Here is a 23,555-nt window from a genome sequence, read left to right as displayed (position 1 = left end):
CTGTTTCAGGGCGGAGCAAGGGTTAGCCTACGTTTTTTCTTGGTAGGGCTACTTCGGGGGATTGCTCCGAAGCCGGCAAAGAAGTAGGCTCATCGACAGGAGGAAGATTAGCAGAGGCTCTTTCTAGAGCTACATTTTGAGAGCCAGAAGCACCCTCTGTTTCAACAGGAATTGCTGACGAGGAGGGCTGACTCAATGCGGTCAGGAGCTCTCGCTCCTTAGCAGCAATTAATTCCTCCTCTAGGCACAACTGATCATCAATCATGGCTTCATATAGAGCGTCCACTACACAAAATAAAAAATATCTTAGTTAGTAAAAAAGGATTGGGACAGATGAATAAAGACTTACCAAGGGAGTCATGAAGCTCTATCTTGATAGGACTCAACCCGAAGAGATAAAGGAGGTCATCACGAATCCATTTGTGAATGAATAAGTGAAAACCTGATAGCTTCTTGGAGTAGGTAGCAAAGGAAGGGTGTCTATGCAATTCTTTTACGTTGGGAAGAGCAGGTAGAGAAAATTTCTAGGAAGAAGACCAAGGGACAGGCTCCGAAAGCTCCACAAATAAGAAGTGGGATTTCCATCCTTTAATGGAAGAAGACATCTCCTCAAAAAAGATCATCTTAGGTCTTGATTGAAATAGAAAGACACTGAGATCTGATTTCTTTGGGTATGAAAATATGAAGAAACTTTGGAGGGTTGGAGGGATGTCGTGAATACGAAAAAGCATGTATAAACCACAAAGATAGCGAAAAACATTGGGGGCGAATTGCTATAGGGGAATATCAAAATACTGGCTAATTTCTACCAAAAAAGGGGGAATAGGGAAACGCAAGTCTGCCACTAATTGGTCTTTGAAAAAGGTGATATGATTCTTAGGGGGAAGGTAAGGGCGAGCATCAAAGTTAGGAATGGCAATGCGATAAGTCTTGGGGATATCATATAAAGAACGAAGAGAAGACCTATCAGATTTACGAAAAATAGAGCGGATTTTAACATACCAAGCCGAGAAGGACTCTTCAACTATAGAACAATACAAGAATACAAGAAAAATAACTTACTGAGATTTGAAGAAGAGGGAACAACACGGAGAGACAGGAAAGGAAAGGAGGTCAGTGGAGAATGCGAAAAACCCAGACAGTAATATCGACAAAGAGCGTAAGGAAGAAGACGAAGAAGCAAAGGGTTTAGGGTTCTTTGAAAATATTAAGTAAGGAGCACCGTTGGATGTAAAGAGCACCCAGGAGGGGAACTGTAGATCTCGTAAGGAAAAGATGCGACAAGACGTTATCACAAGAGTGTGCAGCTTATTACGTCAGGAAAGAGAAATTAACAAACACGTGTCAGGAAACCATAAGCAAGCATTTATAATAGACACAATAGAGCAAATCATGCTCATATCAGCGCCGTCGTATCACACACTACTAATGTTCTCTTACCGTTGAAGGACCAATCAGCGAACAGAAGATGTTGAAAAGGTGTTTGGTTTCCTAGGTGTAATAAATAGAAGGGATCAATATTAAATTATAATGTGAAAAAAGAGTTAGGATATCTGAATAGTTCATAAGCCCGCCCGGTCTTATAGACAAGACGGTCCTCAAAGGTTTATTTAATCACATACAAGGGATCGTCCATTTTTTCATTCTGGGTGTGATCGGACACATTACATTACATGTCCTTCGTAAACAACAAACCCTAACATTATTACCAGTAATTTTACAAACATAGTTCTTGGGACACCATAAGTATATCAACCCCATTCGAAATGTTCCTGATCAAGTAGGGGGAAGGGAATATTTTGCCCAACACTGTGGTAAGGAGAGAGAGATATGGCGTCTGACAGAATCTCACTGTCGTTTATAGACGTCAGATTGCGTTTCTGCACCTAAATGGGAGCGAGAAGTAGAATGATAGCTTGGGCAAAGAGGAGAAGTTGGCCCTGTCCTCTGGCATTTGTGAGGTCTCCCCTCACAAATAAGTGACTAAAGGGCCCTCTCTGACCTAAGCTGAGCTAGCTCGGCTTGTAGAAGATCCACCTTAGCTTTCTGCTGATCCAGAGCTCGTTGCTGCCGAGATATTAGTAAACCATCCGCATGGGCTTTCCTGTTCAAAGAAGCTACCTCTGAGGTATGCTGGAATCTTAGATTATCCAGCTCCTCAGTCTTTTGCTGTAACTTCGAGTAAGCTTTATTCCTCAGAGCCACTTCTGATTGAACCTGTGAATATGCCGAGAGCAACTGCACCTCTAGTTCCTGTTGAGGGGAACGATGTGAATCTAGGGCTTGCATGGCCTCCCTTAAAACTTTCTCCTTCTCTCGCAACACTTTATCCCATAGGGAAGGGTTTGAGGCCATGAGTCTCAACAAATCTATAGAGTAAAATGGAGCAAAAAGGAATGAGGATGGGTGTGGAAGGAAGCAAGAGTACAACTCTATTTAACTTGCCAAAATGAGTCACGAGATCACTGTAGGAGAAGTCACGGGGTCATTGTAAAAGGAGTCACGGGATCACTGTACGAAATGTCATAAGATCATTGTAAAAGTTATCGCAAAGTTGCCACAGAGGGTATCAAGAGGTCAGAAATAAACTTAGGTCTAGTCAGTCGGTTACACCTCCTTCGACTAGACTTGAAGGGAAGGCTAGTGATATGGGTTATGATAAGTGGACCCTTTGCACGAGAAGAAAAGGGGAAAATAAGGACAGGGAAGGCTGAAAAGGGCGAGATGAGGGGCCACTTGGAAAAGTTCGTCGCTACACGTATGACAGACGAAGATCGGTCGAACGTAATAGACTGACCGAGCATATAAGTTCGGCAGGCAAAGGCGGGCTGAGGGAGGGTCGACCGGGTGAGAAGGCTTATATACACCCGACCGATTAACTTCGGCCGATAAGGCATGATTGGCCGAGCTTCATAGATAGGTCGAGCACAATGGATCTGCGAAACATATAAGACCGGCAGGCGGGGCCCTACCAAATATAAAAGATCAGCCGAGTATGAATGATCGGTAGGGCATAAAGGATCAACCCAGTGTAGAGAAAGTTTAACCTTAGGTGGTCTGAGGCATGGTAGGGTCACTCGAGCATATGAGTTTGGTCAGCAAAGACCGATCGAACACGAGTGTTCGGTCGGGCATAAATAACCGACCGAACATAGAGAGTCGATCTGAGCGTAGAAGTTCTTAACTTTGCATATAACAGATAAGGATCAGACGAACGTAATAGACTGGTCGAGCATATGAGTTTGGTAGGCAAAGACCGACCGAGTGTAAGAGATCGATTGAACGTAGAAGCACTTAGCATTAAGTTATCCTGAAGGCCTATATATGTCCAATCGATTAGTCTCGATCGATAAAGTAGGACCGGTCGGGCTTAATAGATCAGTTAAGCATAAAGGCATTTAGTAGCATACGACCGACCGAAGGAAGGGCTAGCGGGCAATGGTGCTTTTATACGCTCGACTGGTTAATATCGGTCGATAAGGTGTGATCGAGCGGGCTTAATAGACCGACCGAGTATGAGAAATAGATCAAACATAAAGGTCCTCAACCTTGCACGGTTTCTGGCATATTTATAATAGTAAAATCCTGGTTGGGTATAAATAACTGATCGAGTATAGAATACCAATCGAGATTAGTACAAACAGAAGATATTCCCCATGTATATAGAATGCGCCTATGTGACTAACCAAGTGTATGTAACAGGTGAACCATAACAATATGTGGTCATATGACAACTTAATTAATTTGATGGCAAACAGCTTCTAGGAGTCTCCAAAGGTATGCTAAACGACAAAGAAGGTACATCTGGGGTAAAAAAAGATTCCTTAGGCTATTGATCCTGTCCGAACGCTGAATCGATGGACGCTGGGCACGTGGTGCTCTTCCAACCGATGACGTGGATCTCTGACCGGCCGTATGGATCTCCGGCGAACCTGTAAAGTAGTCGGGCCGGGAAGGGGTTCCCGGCGACGACCCTCAGACACTCAAGTCAGACAAGAGAAAAATGATAGTGGCTCCGAAGATGTGAGATCGCGTGATTGCGTACCTTCGTCGAAGTCTGAGGGCTCTTATATAGAGCTGTGGGGAGGCATATGAACACCTACCGAGGTATACACGTGTCCTTTACCATACCTTAGTATGGGCTTGCCAGAGGAACATGCCTGACACCATACTGCTACAGTTCGAGCACCTCTCTGATGGGACGGTAGAACCTTCTATCGTGAGATTCTGCGTATGGCTTGGTCGTTGAACATGCCTGTTGTCAGAAGATGTCTCCCAATGTCCCCTTGTCCTTGTCTCCTTTTTCCCCGAGCCGAGTGTCCCTCCGCTCGGTAGGCATCGGTCCGACCGGGCGTAGGTATCGGTCCGATCGGGTGCTCGGTTGAGACTGTTCCTTCACAGCATTCGCCTCGGCCGAGCGGGCTGGCCGCTCGGCCCGGAGATCCTGTTCACCATGAGAGTCGGAAACCCGACTCCCCGTCAGGTTGTCTTTGATTCCGCTTGGACCCGTTCGGCCGGTTGACCCTACTCTTCTCCGATCGGCCGTTTGACTTTTGACCTCCACGTGGCGTTGACTCCCCTCAAAAGGGGGTCTCCTGTCTGTACATCCGGATCACTTGCCTCCCCTTCAAGTCTAGTCGAAGGAGGCGATTAGTCCAACTGACTGGACCGTCAGTTGAGCCGAGCGGCGTCTCCGTGAAACTATCTTCCGCTCGGAGCCCACGGGGGTAGCTATAGCGTCAGTCAACGCCAACATTCCTCAGATCTCTTCGAAGTCTGCGCCAATCTTCGACATTAAGGCTGGACACGCGCTCATTAAATGCACCTAGTGGCTGGCTGCCACATGTCAATGCTGCCATCATCGTACGACGGTGGCGTCGCGGGCGACGAGACCGAGGCGGTTTAAAATGGACGGCCCGATGCGTGCTCCGGTTCCCGTGACCTACATCCGACGGTGGAGGCCGCTCGGGCTCAGCCCTATAAAGCCTTCACCTTCTCCGCCTTCTCGCCGTATTTGCGTCATCGCGTGTCCCGTAGCCTCCTTTGGCGTTTCAGTGCTCCGGTGATCTCGTTGCTACTTCTTCCGGCGACTTCGTGTTCCTCGTCGATCTCTATTCTTCTCTGTAAGGTTCTTCTTCTTTTCTATCTTTGGTTTTCTTTGCGTTTCTTTCCCAAGTTTTGGTCCTTTGGGCGCTGTTCTCGTTAGTCGTCCTCTTCTTTCTATTATCTGCCTTTTGTGGTTTCGTCCGTTCGGACAATGACCAGTTCTTCTCAACCTCAAGACCCAGCCCTCGGCCCATGGTATACCACCATGGAGTCGCGCTTCGATCGGCGTGACACCGATATTCTGATGGACACTTTTGAAATCCCTTCTGATTTTGAACTTATCTTACCCTCCCCCTCTGCTCGGCCACACAAACCGCCGCGTAGAGCTTTCTGTGTTTTCCGCGACCAGTTCACAGTCTGTCTGAAATTTCCAATTCATCCCTTCATCGTTGAAGTTTGCAATTTTTTCGGCATTCCGCTCGAAAGCCTAGTCCCTAACACTTTCCGCCTTCTATGCGGCGTTGTCGTCTTGTTCAAAATCCACAACATTCCCCTCCGACCAGAGGTCTTCTACTATTTTTATTACCCCAAACAGTCCAAGTTGGGCACTTACATGTTCCAGGCTCGGCCCGGTTTAGTCTTCTTTAATAAACTGCCCTCTTCCAATAAACATTGGAAAGAGTATTACTTCTATTTGCGTCTCCCCGAGCGGGCCGCTTTCCGAACCAAGTGGCAGATTGGACCGCCAACCTCCCCTGAGCTTAAGAGGTTCAAGACCCGACCAGACTATCTTCACGCTGCCAACATGCTAGCCGGTCTGAAGTTTGATATCAACAAGTTCTTACCTGAAGGGGTCATGTACATATTTGGCCTGAGTCCGATCAGGACCCCCCTCCCGAGCGGCTTCGGTAAGAATTTTACTTGTGCATTCGCTTTGATTGCTAACTGATTTTCTCCTTTTTCCTTTGCAGCGGACATTATCATGGAGTCCGTGATGGTCGACATTTTGAAGAGGAAAGCGGCGGTGCTCGAGGCCGCAGCTGCCAAAGAGATGGAGCAACTGGGTATCACCACGGTCGGCTCTAACGAAGGAGAGAGCGAGACGAATGAGGGGGAGTAGGCCGCTCAGGCTTCTCTCCCAGAGTCGGCGGTTGGCCTAACTTCGAGCCGAGGTCCTTCCATCCGGGAGGAAGGCTCCGCTCGGGAGGAAGAGCGCCCTCTTCGACAAAAGAGGCGCTGAGCGGAGACACCCCTTCGATCGGCCACTTCCGCGGTCTAGCCGTCCGAGCAGACCACTGCCGATTCTCGCGGCAAAGCCCCAGCGGTGGAGGCAATCTCATCCGATCGGACCCCGTCCCAACTCGACGCGTCTGCGGATCCCCTCAAGGCCGTGCCTGTCAGCGTCCTTCCGCCCGCTCCCCACCAAGTCCAACGCTCGGCGATTTTGTCCCAGTTTTCTGCGTCGGCCTCCGATCCTTCACCAGCTTCCGCCCAGACAACTCCCGGTCGGCGCCGTACCATCAGGGTCTCCCTGCATCTCCCCACCGAAGAGCTAATGGCCGAATTCGATCGGCCGACCGCACCCGAGCACATGATCACCATGAAGGGGCCCCTAGCCAAAATGTGGGTCAACGCTCGAGCACGCATCACGATGATTCCCCTCAGTAATCTGACCAACAGCCATATGCAGCAGGCCACTGGGGTAAGTATGTTTTCTTTGAAGTCTTTTACGCATTCTTTCCGATCGGCCATTGATGATCTTGCTTATGCCAGAGATGGGTAGAAGAGATCGCCGTCTCCAACCGCCTGGCCATGGCGGACGCAGAACTAAAAAGGTTAAGGAGTTCAGGCAGCGCGCCCTCCCAGGGTCCTTCATATGCCGAGTTGTAGAAAGAGCTCAAAAAGACCCAAGATCTACTGGAGGCCGAGCAAAAGAAGACGGTCGATCAGGCTTACATTCTGGGAGAACTTGAAATTCAGGTGAAGACGCTTGAGCGGAAGAAAAGTCTAGCCACCGAGCGAAAGAAGATGGAAATCTCCGATCTGGAGAAGAAGAATGTCGAGGCTCGGGGTCTGGAGCAAAAGTTAAGGAGCTGATGGATCAGCTGGCCGGCGAGAAGGCGGCCCGATCGGACGTGGTGACGAAGCTTGAGGCTGCCTTGCAAGAACACCAGGCCGCCGCCGACTCCTCCCGACCGGCCCTCAAAGAATACCAAGAGGCTGAGCCAGGCCGGGTCGCCGCCTTGAGGCAAAATTACATCCGTTCGGTCGAATTCTCTGAAAAAGTATGCGAGCGGATGTATACTGCTTTTGAGCTTGCTATGACGGCCACCACAACTTATTTGAAGTCCAAGGGTCATCTTCCCGAGTCCGTCCTCATCCCGGCCCAAGACCAAGCGACGCTCCTCGGCACCATCCCAAAGGACATTTATGACTTCCTTGAGTAGAAGTTTTTATGTAATTCGGTTGCTCGGCCGAAAACTGTCCTTTTTTGTAATTCAACCGCTTGGCCTTAATTCCCTTGTTTTCAATGAAAAATTTATCTACGTTGTGCGCCTTCTTTTTTACTTTACTTTGCATGCTTGTGGGTGATTTGTCGGAGCCTATGACACACAACTTGGCCAACTAGGCCTTCCGAGCGGGCGTAGGTGACATTCGACTTGTCACTACTTTCCCTCGCTGCTTATCTTCAAACGTCTTTCGTTCCGGTCGGAGGGTTTATAGTCGCCGGCGTGACTCTCGATATTTAACGTCGGAGCTCGATGGTCTTTCGGCCGGAGGGTTTATAATCGTCGGCGCGACTCTCGATATTTAACGTCGAAGCTCGACGGTCTTCCAGCCGGAGGGTTTATAGTCGCCGGCACGACTCTCGATATTTAACGTCGGAGCTCGACGATCTTCCGGCCGGAGGGTTTATAGTCGCCACGACTCGATATTTAACGCCTGAGCTCACGGTCTTCCCACGGAGGGTTTATAGTTCGCGACTCTCGATTTTAATGTCGGAGCTCGACGGTCTTTCCGAGGGTTTATAGTCGTGGCGGGACTCTCGATTTTAACGCCTGAGCTCGGCCTCCGCCGAGGGTTTATAGTCGCCACGACTCGATATTTAACGCCGGAGTTCGACGGTCTTCCAGAGGGTTTATAGTCGACGACTCTCGATATTTAACGTCTGAGCTCGACGGTCTTTCGGCCGGAGGGTTTATCACCGCGACTCGATATTTAACGTCGGAGCTCGACGGTCTTCCGACCGAGGGTTTATAGTCGCGACTCTCGATATTTAACGCCTGAGCTCGACGGTCTTCCCACGAGGGTTTATAGTCGCCGCGACTCGATATTTAACGCCTGAGCTCGACGATCTTCCCGGAGGGTTTATAGTCGCATCGCGACTCAATATTTAACGCCGAGCTCGCGATCTTCCGACGGAGGATTTATAGTCGCATGCGCGACTGATATTTAACGCCTGAGCTCGACGATCTTCCACCGGAGGATTTATACGCACGCGCGACTCGATATTTAACGCCTGAGCTCGACGATCTTCCTACGAGAGTTTATAGTCACCGCCGTGACTCTCGATATTTAACGCTGGAGCTCGGCGGAGGGTTTATAGTCGCCGCGACTCTCGATTTTAACGTCGAGCTCAACGGTCTTCCCAGGAGGTTTTATAATCACGGCATGACTCTCGATTTTAACGTCGGAGCTCGACGGTCTTCCCACGGAGAGTTTATAGTCACGGTGACTCTCAATATTTAACGCCTGAGCTCCCGGTCTTCCTACGGAGGGTTTATAGTCGCCGACTCCCAATATTTAACGTCGAGTTCGACGGTCTTCCTACCGAGGGTTTATAGTCGCAGCGCGACTCGATATTTAACGCCGAGCTCGATGATCTTCCGACCGGAGGGTTTATAGTCGCGACTCTCGATTTTAACGTCGAGATCGACGGTCTTCCTAGGAAGGTTTATAGTCATCCGACTCGATTTTAACGCCTGAGCTCGACGGTCTTCCCACGGAGGGTTTATAGTCGCCGACGTGACTCTCGATTTTAACGCCTGAGTTCGACTGTCTTCCACCGAGGGTTTATAGTCAGCGTGACTCTCGATATTTAACATCGGAGCTCGGCGGTCTTCCGCTCGGGGTTTATAGTCGCCGGCGTGACTCTTGATATTTAACGTCGGAGCTCGACGGTCTTCCGGCCGGAGGGTTTATAGTCGCCGGCGCGACTCTTGATATTTAACGTCGGAGCTCGACGGTCTTCCAGCCGGAGGGTTTATAGTCGCCGGCGAGACTCTTGATATTTAATGTCGGAGCTCGACGATCTTCCGGCCGGAGGGTTTATAGTCACCGACGTGACTCTCGATTTTTAACGTAGGAGCTCAACGGTCTTCCGGCTGGAGGGTTTATAGTCGCCGGAGCGACTCTCGATTTTTAACGTCGAAGCTCGACGATCTTCCGGCCGGAGGGTTTATAGTCGCCGGCGCGACTCTCGATTTTTAACGTCGGAGCTCGACGGTCTTCCGGCCGGAGGGTTTATAGTCGCCGGCGCGACTCTCGATTTTTAACGTCTGAGCTCGACGGTCTTCCGGCCGGAGGGTTTATAGTCGCCGGCGCGACTCTCGATATTTAACGTTGGAGCTCGACGGTCTTCCGGCCGGAGGGTTTATAGTCGCCGGCGCGACTCTCGATATTTAACGTCAGAGCTCGATGGTCTTCCGATTCGGCTGACGATGCCCTATACTTGTGCTAATTTTTCAATTTTTTACTCCTGCATTTCAAATATACAACCGAACGGAAAATATACAACACACATTACATTGGCGCACCTTTCACCCCGCCCGGTAAGGCTGGAGGTGGTTCGCGCTCCATGGTCGATCCAGTTGTCGTCCGTCTTCATCCTCCAGATAATAGGCACCCGAGCGGAGCTTTTCGATGACTCTGAAGGGGCCCGCCCAAGGAGCCTCCAACTTGCTAACGTCCCCGACCGGCTTTACTTTCTTCCACACTAAGTCGCCGACCTGGAATGCTCTGGGGATCACGCGCCGGTTGTAGTTTTGCTTCATCCTCTGCCAGTACGCCATCAGCCGGACGGACGTCTTGACTCGCTCTTCGTCGATCAAGTCCAACTCCATGTTCCTCCGCTCGGCGTTGTCATCATCATAGTTCTGGATCCAGACGGACTCGACGCCGACTTCAATCGGGATAACTACTTCGCCTCCGTACACTAAATGGAATGGCGTGACGCTCGTTCCCTCCTTTGGGGTCGTGCGGATAGCCCATAAAATGCCCGCCAGCTCGTCCACCTAACTTCCTCCTATGTGGTCAAGTCGAGCCCGAAGAATTCTGAGTATTTCTCTATTGGTTACATCCGCTTGGTCGTTACTCTGGGGATACGCCACGGAAGTGAAGTGTTGTTCAATGCCATAACTTTTGCACCATTCTTCGAGCTGCTTCCCAACGAACTGTCGTCCGTTATCAGATATGAGCCGGCGAGGAATGCCGAACCGACAAATTATATGCTGCCAAATAAACTTTTTGACCATTTGCTCGGTGATCTTTGCCAGCGGCTCGGCCTCCACCCATTTGGAAAAGTAGTCGACCGCCACCAGTAGAAACTTCCGCTGACCGGTCGCCATAGGGAACGGACCCACGATATCCATTCCCCACTGATCGAACGGACAGGATACCGTAGACGCTTTCATCTCCTCTACCGGTCGGTGGGAGAAGTTGTGGTACTTCTTGAAACATCCCGTAACCAACCCTCAGTTTTTTTTTTTTTTTTTTTCATTGCATCAACCCACCAAACACAAGCTAAGCATATACTTATAACATGATACCAAATCAAACATTTATTTTATCGGAAGTAAAAGCCAACATCCCACACAAGAGTTTAACAAAGAGAAAACCCAACCAAGAACCCTAGACAACACCAAAGCAAAAATCCCCCTCCATGGAAAACATAAGCTCGGCACTCCTAATACCCGGACAATGCCATGCGTCCATCCCGCCTCCTCGCCTACTCCGTCCATAGGCCCTCCGTCGTGTCCAGAGACACATCCTCACCTGTAATGTAGTCATCATGAGCCTACAACCCAGCAAGTATAATCTCATGTGATGAAACATGACATCCATAAAGTAATAGAGATAGGAGCTAGATGGTAGACACATATCCGAAATGTTGTATAACAGAGAAAGAATATGCGGTAAATAAAGTTCCTACACAGCTAATAAAGGTGAATATGTCACATATCCGGTAACCACAATTAGAGCCAGTCAACAGTCCCATGAACCTAGAGGTACCTCGTAGAGAACATGCATCCAGTCATATAGCCGAAGCTAACCATGTCAGTCAAGTTTGGATGGGCCCCCCCCGGAGCTCATCCCGGGTCACCCATCCCGTACTGCTACCACATATGCTCATATTCAACCATCTAGCTACATAAAAACTTAATCTACCCAAAACATTACATAGCATAACTTAGTCAATAGCTCCATTCACCAATAATCAGTAATCATGCCATTTCACAATACCCATTCTCATTCAAGTTAAATCTAACTTAAGAAAGATTATAAGCAATACAGAATTCTCATGCAATGAGGTAACTGATAAATAGTAACTTAATCTTGCAAAACAAGATCGTGAACTTTAAAGAGAACAAATCAATACCTATAGCAGTTATCAGTCCAACGATTCCATCTCACAAAGATCCTAAACAGCATTTATTTAAGTTTCCAAACAAAACATGCTAACCAACGTCTACCAAAAACCCAAATCCAATATGGAGGACAGATTTCTATCAAGGTCGGTCATGAATTTCTAACAACAACATAAGGAGACGAAGCCATTAACAATCCGATCAATCGAACCACAACAGAGCAACCAAATCCCATCAATTCTTTTGAAACTACAGTCAAGAAACCGAGAACCAAAAGAAGAAGAAAAACACCATTCTAGCCAGCCGAAACCGCTGGAAGCAAATCAGAATTCCGAATTTAACGAGGAAGAAGAAATACAACTCCGAATACACCATCATCCCCATGAAAACTTCGAATCAAACCCGAAATCGACATCACACAGCAGATAAATGGTATCGAGAGGAACTACATGAAGAATCCAAACCCAAATCTCCACAAGAATCCTCAACTGCACCCAAAATTTCATACTGAGCCTAATTCACAACAAGCATTTCTGTCCAGCAATTTTAACAAACAGATAACATGCAGCACACTAAACTTCGTTCATTACGGAAAACTCGAATCCAAAATCAAACCCGCTAAACAAATATCAGTGAAATCCTCCAGAAGAGTATAACGTAGAATTCGTTTCCATCCAAAAGCCGAAAGCACTGCCAAAAATCCCAGAAGCATATTTGAAACACATCTTAACATAGCGGAAGCCAATCGGAACATCTCCAAGAAAAGCCGATTGAAACCTACCTCTACAAGAAGAACAATCGAACGACATCTCCATGGAAGCCAATCGAAACATCCCCAACAAGAAGAACAACCAGAAACATCTACAAGAAAACCAATCGAAAACTTCTCTGACAAGAAGAATTATCAGAAGCATCTACAAACAGAACAATTGGCACATCCACAAGGAAGGAAACGAAACAAGCAGCATCCTCAACAAGAAGAAAAACCAGTTGAAATCTATGTCAAGCGCCTCAACTTCTCTAGGTTTTTCCCACCCTTCTATACCTCTCAGATATCAAGCTATCACCGTGAGATACACTTACCTCTTCCTTCCTTCATGTTGCATTCCACGCCTGTGCGATGTGCCGCCGCATCGATAGCAGATCTCGCCCAACTGTGGTGTCCTCTGTGAAGCTTGGCTCGCCGGGAGATGCTCGGTCGGAGCTCCAGCGATGGCAACCAGCTCCGTCGTCTCGCGACAAGGGCGAGAGTAGGGGTCGACGGGTTTAGGGCAGAGTGCGGCATGAAATCGGCGTTTTAGGGCTACAATGGATGGGCAAAGGTGTTTTGCTTTTATATGTGGGTTATCTAGCCTATCTTAGTATAATTAAGGCCAACTAATTCCTAGTTTAATAAGGTATCGTATGTTTCCATCAGTTTTTAATAGTTCTTTCCTCTTGAAATATGTCATTTAAATTCATTTGTACCCTCAAAAATTCCTAAATTCTTAGAATATTTTATAAGTTAATCATTAAATTAACACTTGTGTGACTTTAGATATTTTCATAAATAAATTTTTCCTTAATTTCGCTCGTGGGTCCTTACAATTTCCCCCCCTTAAAAAAAAAAAATTCGTCCTCGAAATTTAGCTTATCAAATAATTTGGGTAGCGATTACACATTTTTTTTATATATATATATATTTTTTTTATTTATTTTTTTTTATTTTTGATCTCCCATGATTAACTCCAAATTCCCCCGTCGTTGGTTGACGTAACTCTTCTAGCGACTTTGAGTCGTCTGTATCCCGTCCCGAATCTTAACCACTAAATTCACAATATGTGTCATAATTTCTAGGCCCAAACTACCCTATCTCCTACCTCATCCTCAACCCAGAAAGAAGAGGAAAAAAAACACTTACTTCTAGCAAATTTATTCAAATTTCACTTTATGATCATCCATCCTATCATTTAATGCTGATGCATATATTATAACTTAATACAAACATGACAATTTGTAGAGGTAATTATATTTAAGCATGGATAACAACTCTTCTCTTCAACCAAGCATGTGCAAAATATATTAACTAAACAGGTACCAGGATATGAAAATCTTGGATTCCATCCTAACATTTTGTACTGATGCATGTAGCTTAATTCAAACATGGCAATCTTGTACAGGTAATTATATGTAAGCATGAATATTTACTACTTCCTCCAGCCAACCATGTGCAAGAAATCCCTCTATACATGTGTCAAAATATAATGATCTTGCTATCAAATTGCATGACCACCATGATCCCTACTGTATCAAAATATCCTTCCTAGTATCATGACTCGTCCAAACATTTTCAATTCAGCATCAGGACATGCATATCATTAGTTAAGAACAAAAGGTTGTACAGTCCAAATTTATAACTTATGCAGAAAATCATATGAACTTAAAACTAAACTTGTAACAAGACATTTGATGCCTAAACGAACATATATAGGAACACTTAAATCCTCCTCCTATGCTCCCCCAGTAAAGGAAACCATGTTAATATGCACACAACATCTCTGTTAATAGTCTACAGTTGAATTATAACCACAACCACCAATATATAAACCCAGAGCATAACTCTAACACCCTAATTCTGCCACCCTTCATACCTATCAGTCATATCTTTTTATTCGTTTGGAGCAAAATATCACAATTCCCAAACAACATTTAGAGTATGTAAACTTAACATTTCATAGTCCGGTCATAACAATCTCTATAGGTGTAAATGCAACAACAAATTCCATTCCTAATAAACCTTTTTGGCATCAATAAGAGAAACATTACTCTAATCAGAGGTTCAACTAATTTCTACAGTCAAGCATGTGTAGCATCATCCTTTAGATATCTAATGTATATGTTGTAAGATCATAACATCAGATTTAATAGATACAATTAAATCATAAGCCTGCCCAAACATTTAAATCAGTGAACCAATCATGTGTAGCTATAGTACAAAGCAAGAAGCAACCCAATTATGTAGCAGTAATGACCCAGGCTTAAAACTGAGCTAATGCAGCTCTAGTTGGTAGCCTCCAGATTTTTCGTTATCCACCCTCCTAGACAATGAATCTTTAAGGTTACAGTTTTCAACATCAAACTAAAGAACTGCCCCCAAAAGTATTTAAAGTTTAACTACAACAAGAGCCTAACAAAGTAGAATGCGAAAACAATTAATGATAAAGAACTTGACAATGTCAACCCCTAATCGATTACGACCCAATTACCCATCTACCTCCACTTTTGGATCAAAACATTCCGCAACAATTGGAAATATTATTAACCCTGTACTTCCATGAAATCAAGTGGAATTCATCCACGAACCCAAAAGAAATCAAGCGACTACAGCTAGGATTAACAAGAGAAATGGATTTTTTTTTTTTATTGTACTTAGTACCAAGACTGCCATATCAAAAGAGAATATGAAATATAACAGATAGTTCAACTGTAAAAGAACTAGACTCCAATATTAATGCTAACCTAACATGGTAATTGGTACTGAAAGTATTTCTTCTATAAAAGAGCTAAACTCCAACAATAAAATTAGCATACATGACAGTTGATATAAAAAAAAAAATTATAGAAAAACTAATCTTCACATGTTGCATTCAATACTAAAGGCAGTTTTCTACTGGATTAGAATTAATTTTAGAAGGAAGAACAACATAACTTTATATCTGCTACTAAAGAGCTAAAAGTAAGGTTGATGATTCTACCAGTACTAACATTCTTCCTCCCAAAGCTTACGTTCACACTTAACCAAAGCTGGTAAAACTCTTCTATAGGCATAAATACCAAAACATCCTTTACAGAACCTATCCTAGCATTCACTTAGAGCACAATGACAGCATTATATTATGGCACCAAAGCAACTCTTTCTTTGCACTTACTACTTCATTCATAGCGATACCTATTGCCATATGCTTTAGAATCGGGGAAAGAACAATTCCAAATCTATCAAGAAATCTGAAGAGCAACAAGCGGACATGGAACTCCTTCGAACACTAACTATAATCATCAATCGGCAAACAGTAACAACAACCGCAGAACAATCCGGCACAATTGGTCTTGTTACACCATCCCAAAAGAACTAATCAAAGTCCAAAACCAACACCTAAATCAAGAACCACATTGTAGTCATACTTCAATCTTTTAGATCTAACCTCAAAACCACAACTAATCGAAGAAATAGAACACATCAAAATGAATACACATAAATCCATAGCAATTTAGTGAAGAAAAGCAGAACATGGTGAATAGTTGCAACGATTTGGAAATCTTCCCATCCTACATGAATCCTGTGTTACCCAATGATCTGTTAAACATTTCGGAGGCTATAAAGAGAATTAAAACATCATCAGCTAAAGCCCAATCTACATTATTGAAACCTTATTACATCCTCCTTACTCTAACCTCTATATCGCAACCAGCTTGAGAAAACAGTAGTTGCATCCAATCCGACAACCAGAACAGCGCAAGACAAAACGAGATCATTCCGAAAGACTCGCATTACAATTCATTCAACCAAAATGAACCCAATTCCATTCCAGGGAAGCTACTTGCACCAATAAATTTTAATACAGTGTTCATTTTGTCTTCACTAGTTCATTCCAATGGTCATGTATTTACTGGTCCAACCAAATAATTCTCTACTAATATAAAATATTGAGAGCTCAAGAATTATGCAATCCTAGCTATGCTTCAACATAAAACAACATTCCTTACAAACTTGAAGGCAGAAATAGCCGAGTTCTTGACGAGATGGCGTGCACATACTGTCCTTTAGGAGTGCTTGCTCTGATACCAATTGAAACATCCTGTAACCAACCCTCAGTTTTTTTTTTTTTTTTTTTTTCATTGCATCAACCCACCAAACACAAACTAAGCATATACTTATAACATGATACCAAATCAAACATTTATTTTATCGGAAGTAAAAGCCAACATCCCACACAAGAGTTTAACAAAGAGAAAACCCAACCAAGAACCCTCGACAACACCAAAGCAAAAATCCCCCTCCATGGAAAACATAAGCTCGGCACTCCTAATACCCGGACAATGCCATGCGTCCATCCCGCCTCCTCGCCTACTCCGTCCATAGGCCCTCCGTCGTGTCCAGAGACACATCCTCACCTGTAATGTAGTCATCATGAGCCTACAACCCAGCAAGTATAATCTCATGTGATGAAACATGACATCCATAAAGTAATAGAGATAGGAGCTAGATGGTAGACACATATCCGAAATGTTGTATAACAGAGAAAGAATATGCGGTAAATAAAGTTCCTACACAGCTAATAAAGGTGAATATGTCACATATCCGGTAACCACAATTAGAGCCAGTCAACAGTCCCATGAACCTAGAGGTACCTCGTAGAGAACATGCATCCAGTTATATAGCCGAAGCTAACCATATCAGTCAAGTTTGGATGGGCCCCCCCCCGGAGCTCATCCCGGGTCACCCATCCCGTACTGCTACCACATATGCTCATATTCAACCATCTAGCTACATAAAAACTTAATCTACCCAAAACATTACATAGCATAACTTAGTCAATAGCTCCATTCACCAATAATCAGTAATCATGCCATTTCACAATACCCATTCTCATTCAAGTTAAATCTAACTTAAGAAAGATTATAAGCAATACAGAATTCTCATGCAATGAGGTAACTGATAAATAGTAACTTAATCTTGCAAAACAAGATCGTGAACTTTAAAGAGAACAAATCAATACCTATAGCAGTTATCAGTCCAACGATTCCATCTCACAAAGATCCTAAACAGCATTTATTTAAGTTTCCAAACAAAACATGCTAACCAACGTCTACCAAAAACCCAAATCCAATATGGAGGACAGATTTCTATCAAGGTCGGTCATGAATTTCTAACAACAACATAAGGAGACGAAGCCATTAACAATCCGATCAATCGAACCACAACAGAGCAACCAAATCCCATCAATTCTTTTGAAACTACAGTCAAGAAACCGAGAACCAAAAGAAGAAGAAAAACACCATTCTAGCCAGCCGAAACCGCGGGAAGCAAATCAGAATTCCGAATTTAACGAGGAAGAAGAAATACAACTCCGAATACACCATCATCCCCATGAAAACTTCGAATCAAACCCGAAATCTGTTAGAGTGTATACTAAAAGCCTAGCTTTTGGTATAAATATTTATCTAGAAATAAGAATCACATTGGTCAAAAGTCTACATTTATGATAAATGTAGTTGCTCAATTAATTTATATTGTAGATAACATGGTGTGTGGTGTCACACACAGAAGATCATGTTATTGGTTCCTTATAAATTATAAACAGTAGCTCACGACCAAGATGGAAAGGAACAAACCATTGGAAGGTCGTAGTGTAATTAGGTATTAGTATATCTTAACTATATAATTACACTAGTACACTTAGAGTGTATTGAGTAGGACCATTTGAGGTCGTTCCTTTTATACTGACTTTATAAAGGAACAAAGACCTCAGTTATTATGGAAGTGTGTGCTCTTAATCCTAATATAATAACAAGCACATATATTTGATATTTATTTCTTTAATTTATCAATGGGTGAGATTTAGTTCGATGAATCAATAAGTCCGATAAGTTGGGAAATGATATCACTTATAGTGTGTGTTGTTGATTATAAAAGGAAACTGTGTCCTAGTAATCTAGGTTGAGAATGTCCCCAAGAGGAGCTCATAAGGATTGTCATGTTAAACCCTGCAGGTGGACTGCCGATGAAGTTGAGTGGTACTACTCTTGAGCTAGATATTAATTAAGTGAGTTGTCAAGAACTTACTTAATTAGTGGACATTGTTATCTTAAACACGTGGAGACTAACACACTCATAATAAGAAGGAGCCCAAAATGTAATTTGGGATCAGCGGTAGTTCAATAATAGTTCTCAAGTGAATGAATTATTATCGATAAAATTAAGTTGTGTGTTCGGCGAACACGGGATGCTTAATTTTATCGGAGACCAAAACCAATTCCTCCTCCTCGGTCCCTATCGTAGCCTCTAGTATATGAGATTTATACCCACCGATACCACCTTCTTACCCATCAGTAACGGGTGGCGAGCCAGCTTGGAACCCGCTGTAGGCCAAGACCAAGTGGATGAGTTAAGTTGGTGGTCACCAAAGCTTGGGTCCCAAGCTTGGGTGGCCACCACTAGAATATTAAAAGGATTTTATTAAAATTATTTCTTGTGGATATCATGTTTTTAAAGAGAGTTTAAAATTAAAATTTCCTTTTATAGCTTTCTACAAAGATTAAGAGAAGAGATTAATCTCTTTCCTTATTTGTAGTTTAAAAGGATGGTTTTAATTTTGGTAAAACTTTCCTTATTTGTAAATCATCTATATGTTTAAAAGAGAGTTTAAAATTTGAAATCTTTCCTTATTTGTTGATTAAAGGAGGATTTTAAATTTTAAGAAAACTTTCCTTTTAAACATATTCATGATTTAAAAGAAAGTTTAAAAATTAAATATTCTCTTTTATAAGTTTCTACAAGAGATTAAGAAAAGATTTGATATCTTTCCTTATTTGTAGATTAAAAGAGATTTTAATTTTAGAGATAACTTTCTTTTATTCACATGTTTAAAAGAAAGATTTTAATTTATTAAATTTCCTTTTATAAACCAATCATGAAGGGATAAAATTATTGAGAAATTTTTATAAAATTCGGAAGCAAATAAGGAAGTTTTAATTGTGTTTAAAATTTTATTTGTTTGAGTTTTTCTTGTGGCCGGCCATTATAAAATTGAGAAAGGAAATTATTTTAATTAAATAAATTTTCCTTTTCAACGGCAAAAGAATTAAGGAAGTTTTATTAAAATTTCCTTATTTGCCAAGATCAAGGATTATAAAAGAGGGGTAGAGGAGGCTTCACGGCTAACGAATCTATTCTATTTTCTCTCTTCTTCTTCTTGTGGCCGGCCCTAGCCTTTCTCCTTTCTTCTCTTTTGGTGGCCGAACCATACATCTCTTGGAGCTCTTGTTGGTGGCCGGACCTAGGAAGGAGAAGAAGAAGAGGAGGAAGCCTCATCTTGAAGATCCCTTGGAGTATTGGTGGTGATCAAGTTCTTCTTCCTTGGAGGTGGTTCTTCTTGTGGCCGAACCTTGCTTGGAGAAGAAGAAGGTGCGTGGTGGTTCTCGTCTCGGAAGATCGTCGCCCACACGACGTCCGGGATAAGAAGAGGAATACGGTAGAAGATCAAGAGATTTTTCTAAAAGGTATAACTAGTAATTTTTCTTTCCGCATCATACTAGTTATTTTGGAAATAATACTAAATACAAGAGGCTTACGTTCTAGTGTTTGAATATGGTTTTTCAAGTTGTGTTCTTTTGTTTCTTTCTTTTCCTTGTGATTTGATTGTTCTCTTTGGTTAACCTAAAGTTATTTTAGGAAATTAAATATTAGCTTTCTATTAAAGGTTTTGTCTAGTCGGTGGTGGTTGCTCCCATATCCAAGAAGGCCATGTGCCTCGCCACGTCAGTACTGGGAACCTTTTATGGAAATTAATATTTAATGGAATTAATAACTTAAGGAGACTTGGGTCAAACGTGTTAAGTTCCGCAGGAGATCCAAGTCAAAACCTAAAAGAACAAATAGATTAAGTTTTGGATCAAACGTGTAAAGTTCCGCAGGCGATCCAAAATTTAATTTAAAAGAACACATGGTAGCTAGGAAAAGGTTCAGATCTTTGTACAAAAATTTTGTACAGTGGAACCTATAGGTTTTCCGAGTAGCAACCAACAAAATCGACATCACACAGCAGATAAATGGTATCGAGAGGAACTACATGAAGAATCCAAACCCAAATCTCCACAAGAATCCTCAACTGCACCCAAAATTTCATACTGAGCCTAATTCACAACAAGCATTTCTGTCCAGCAATTTTAACAAACAGATAACATGCAGCACACTAAACTTCGTTCATTACGGAAAACTCGAATCCAAAATCAAACCCGCTAAACAAATATCAGTGAAATCCTCCAGAAGAGTATAACGTAGAATTCGTTTCCATCCAAAAGCCGAAAGCACTGCCAAAAATCCCAGAAGCATATTTGAAACACATCTTAACATAGCGGAAGCCAATCGGAACATCTCCAAGAAAAGCCGATTGAAACCTACCTCTACAAGAAGAACAATCGAACGACATCTCCATGGAAGCCAATCGAAACATCCCCAACAAGAAGAACAACCAGAAACATCTACAAGAAAACCAATCGAAAACTTCTCTGACAAGAAGAATTATCAGAAGCATCTACAAACAGAACAATTGGCACATCCACAAGGAAGGAAACGAAACAAGCAGCATCCTCAACAAGAAGAAAAACCAGTTGAAATCTATGTCAAGCGCCTCAACTTCTCTAGGTTTTTCCCACCCTTCTATACCTCTCAGATATCAAGCTATCACCGTGAGATACACTTACCTCTTCCTTCCTTCATGTTGCATTCCACGCCTGTGCGATGTGCCGCCGCATCGATAGCAGATCTCGCCCAACTGTGGTGTCCTCTGTGAAGCTTGGCTCGCCGGGAGATGCTCGGTCGGAGCTCCAGCGATGGCAACCAGCTCCGTCGTCTCGCGACAAGGGCGAGAGTAGGGGTCGACGGGTTTAGGGCAGAGTGCGGCATGAAATCGGCGTTTTAGGGCTACAATGGATGGGCAAAGGTGTTTTGCTTTTATATGTGGGTTATCTAGCCTATCTTAGTATAATTAAGGCCAACTAATTCCTAGTTTAATAAGGTATCGTATGTTTCCATCAGTTTTTAATAGTTCTTTCCTCTTGAAATATGTCATTTAAATTCATTTGTACCCTCAAAAATTCCTAAATTCTTAGAATATTTTATAAGTTAATCATTAAATTAACACTTGTGTGACTTTAGATATTTTCATAAATAAATTTTTCCTTAATTTCGCTCGTGGGTCCTTACACTTCTGGCAGGAGAGGCACGTCGCGACGGTCCGAGCGGCGTCTTCTTGCATTGTTGGCCAGAAGTATCCAGCCAACAGGATCTTCCTAGCCAGCGATCGTCCGCCCGGATGTCCTCCGCATGATCCTTGGTGCACTTCCTGGAGGATGTACGCCGCGTCTTCCGAGCTCACACATTTCAAAAGTGGGCGGGAGAAAGCCTTCTTGTAGAGTTGGTCTCCAACGAGTGTGAACCGGCCGGCTCTCCTTCTTAACAGATAGGCTTCCTCCCAGTCGGACGGTGTCGCACCCGAGCGCAGAAACTCCATGATGGTTGTCCTCCAATCGCTCGGGAATGCGAGGCCCTCCATCTGGTCGATGTGCACCACCAAGGATACTTGTTCGATTGGCTGCTGGAAGACGACCGGTGATATTGAACTTGCGAGTTTGGCTAACTCATCTGTCGCCTGGTTCTCTGCTCGGGGTATCTTTTGGATGATGACTTCTCTGAAGTGGGTCTTGAGCTTTTCAAAGGCCTCAGCGTAAAGCTTGAGCCGAGCATTATTAATCTCAAAAGTGCCCGAGAGCTGCTGGGCGGCCAGCTGAGAGTCTGAATGGAGTGTCACCCGACTGGCCCCTACATGTCGGGCGGCCTGCAAGCCGGCTATGAGCGCCTTATACTCTGCTTCATTATTTGTGGCTTTGTAGTCCAGCCGAATGGATAAGTGCATCCGTTCTTCTTGGGGAGAAAGTAATAGCACACCAATCCCGCTCTCGAGCTGAGTAGACGATCCATCCACAAATATTTTCCACATAGCTTCGGGCTCGAGATTTTGTACTTCGGTAACAAAATCTGCTAAGGACTGCGCTTTTATCGCCGACCGGGGTTGATACTGAATGTCAAATTCGCTCAACTCCGTTGTCCATTTGATGAGCCGTCCGGACGCTTCTGGGTTCAGCAGCACTCTTCCCAATGGACTATTTGTCCGGACGATGATTGTATGTGCTAGGAAATAAGGACGAAGTCTCCGAGCGGCGAGGACCAAAGCAAAAGCCAGCTTCTCGAGCCCAGTGTAGCGAGACTCAGCGTCTTTTAAAATATGGCTCAAGAAGTACACGGGTTCTTCTCCACTCTTCCTCACTAATGCTGAGCCTACTACCCGCTCGGTTGAAGATAAATAAATACAGAGCAGCTCACCTACAGCTGGCTTGGCTAACACGGGCAAGGAGTTCAGGTATGTCTTCAGCTCCTCAAACGGCCGATCGCATTCTTCGTCCCAATGAAATTTAGTAGCTTTGCGTAAGATCTTAAAAAAAGGGAGACTCCGGTCGGCCGTCTTGGAGATGAATCTTGACAATGCCGTTATCTGCCCGGTCAGGCGCTATACTTCCCTTAGATTTCTTGGAGGCGGCATATCTTGCAACGCTTTTACCTTGCTGGGATTTGCCTCTATGCCCCGCTCGGTCACTATATAGCCCAAGAAACGCCCGTCTTTTGCTCCGAACAGACATTTCTGAGGGTTCAGCTTGACTCCATACTTCCTCAGCGTTCGGAAGGTCTCCTTCATGTCCGTAAAAAGATCAGTCGCTCGGACAGACTTGATGAGAATATCATCCACGTACACTTCTAAATTGCGTCTGATCTGCTCCTTGAATACCTTGTTCATTAAGCGTTGGTAAGTTGCTCCCGCGTTCTTTAATCCGAATGGCATTACATTATAACAGTAAGTGTCGTCGGCTGTAACGAAGCTGACCTTCTCTTGGTCTTCTTGGGCGAGCAACACTTGATGGTAGCCCTGATAGGCGTCTAGCATGCATATCAGCTCGCACCCGGCTGTGGAGTCCACCAGTTGATCAATCCGGGGCAGAGGGTAAAAATCCTTTGGGCATGCTTTGTTGAGATCCCGAAAATCAATGCAA

At 44.1% G+C, this 23,555-nt stretch overlaps 1 long non-coding RNA gene across 1 annotated transcript; it reads right to left on the bottom strand.

Annotated features, from left to right (window-relative positions):
- Positions 1-10,868: 10,868 nt before the first annotated feature.
- Positions 10,869-21,652, bottom strand: LOC122034371. The gene is made up of 3 exons (XR_006126698.1): positions 21,156-21,652; positions 12,777-16,844; positions 10,869-11,100 (listed from the first exon to the last, which is right to left on the bottom strand). It is a non-coding gene; the product is annotated as an uncharacterized LOC122034371 (long non-coding RNA).
- Between the last annotated feature and the right edge of the window lie 1,903 nt (positions 21,653-23,555).

The sequence above is a fragment of the Zingiber officinale genome, chromosome 11B (genome assembly GCF_018446385.1).
Source record: "Zingiber officinale cultivar Zhangliang chromosome 11B, Zo_v1.1, whole genome shotgun sequence".
Classification (NCBI taxonomy): Eukaryota; Viridiplantae; Streptophyta; class Magnoliopsida; order Zingiberales; family Zingiberaceae; genus Zingiber; species Zingiber officinale.
This window is presented reverse-complemented; position numbering and strand designations above follow the sequence as displayed.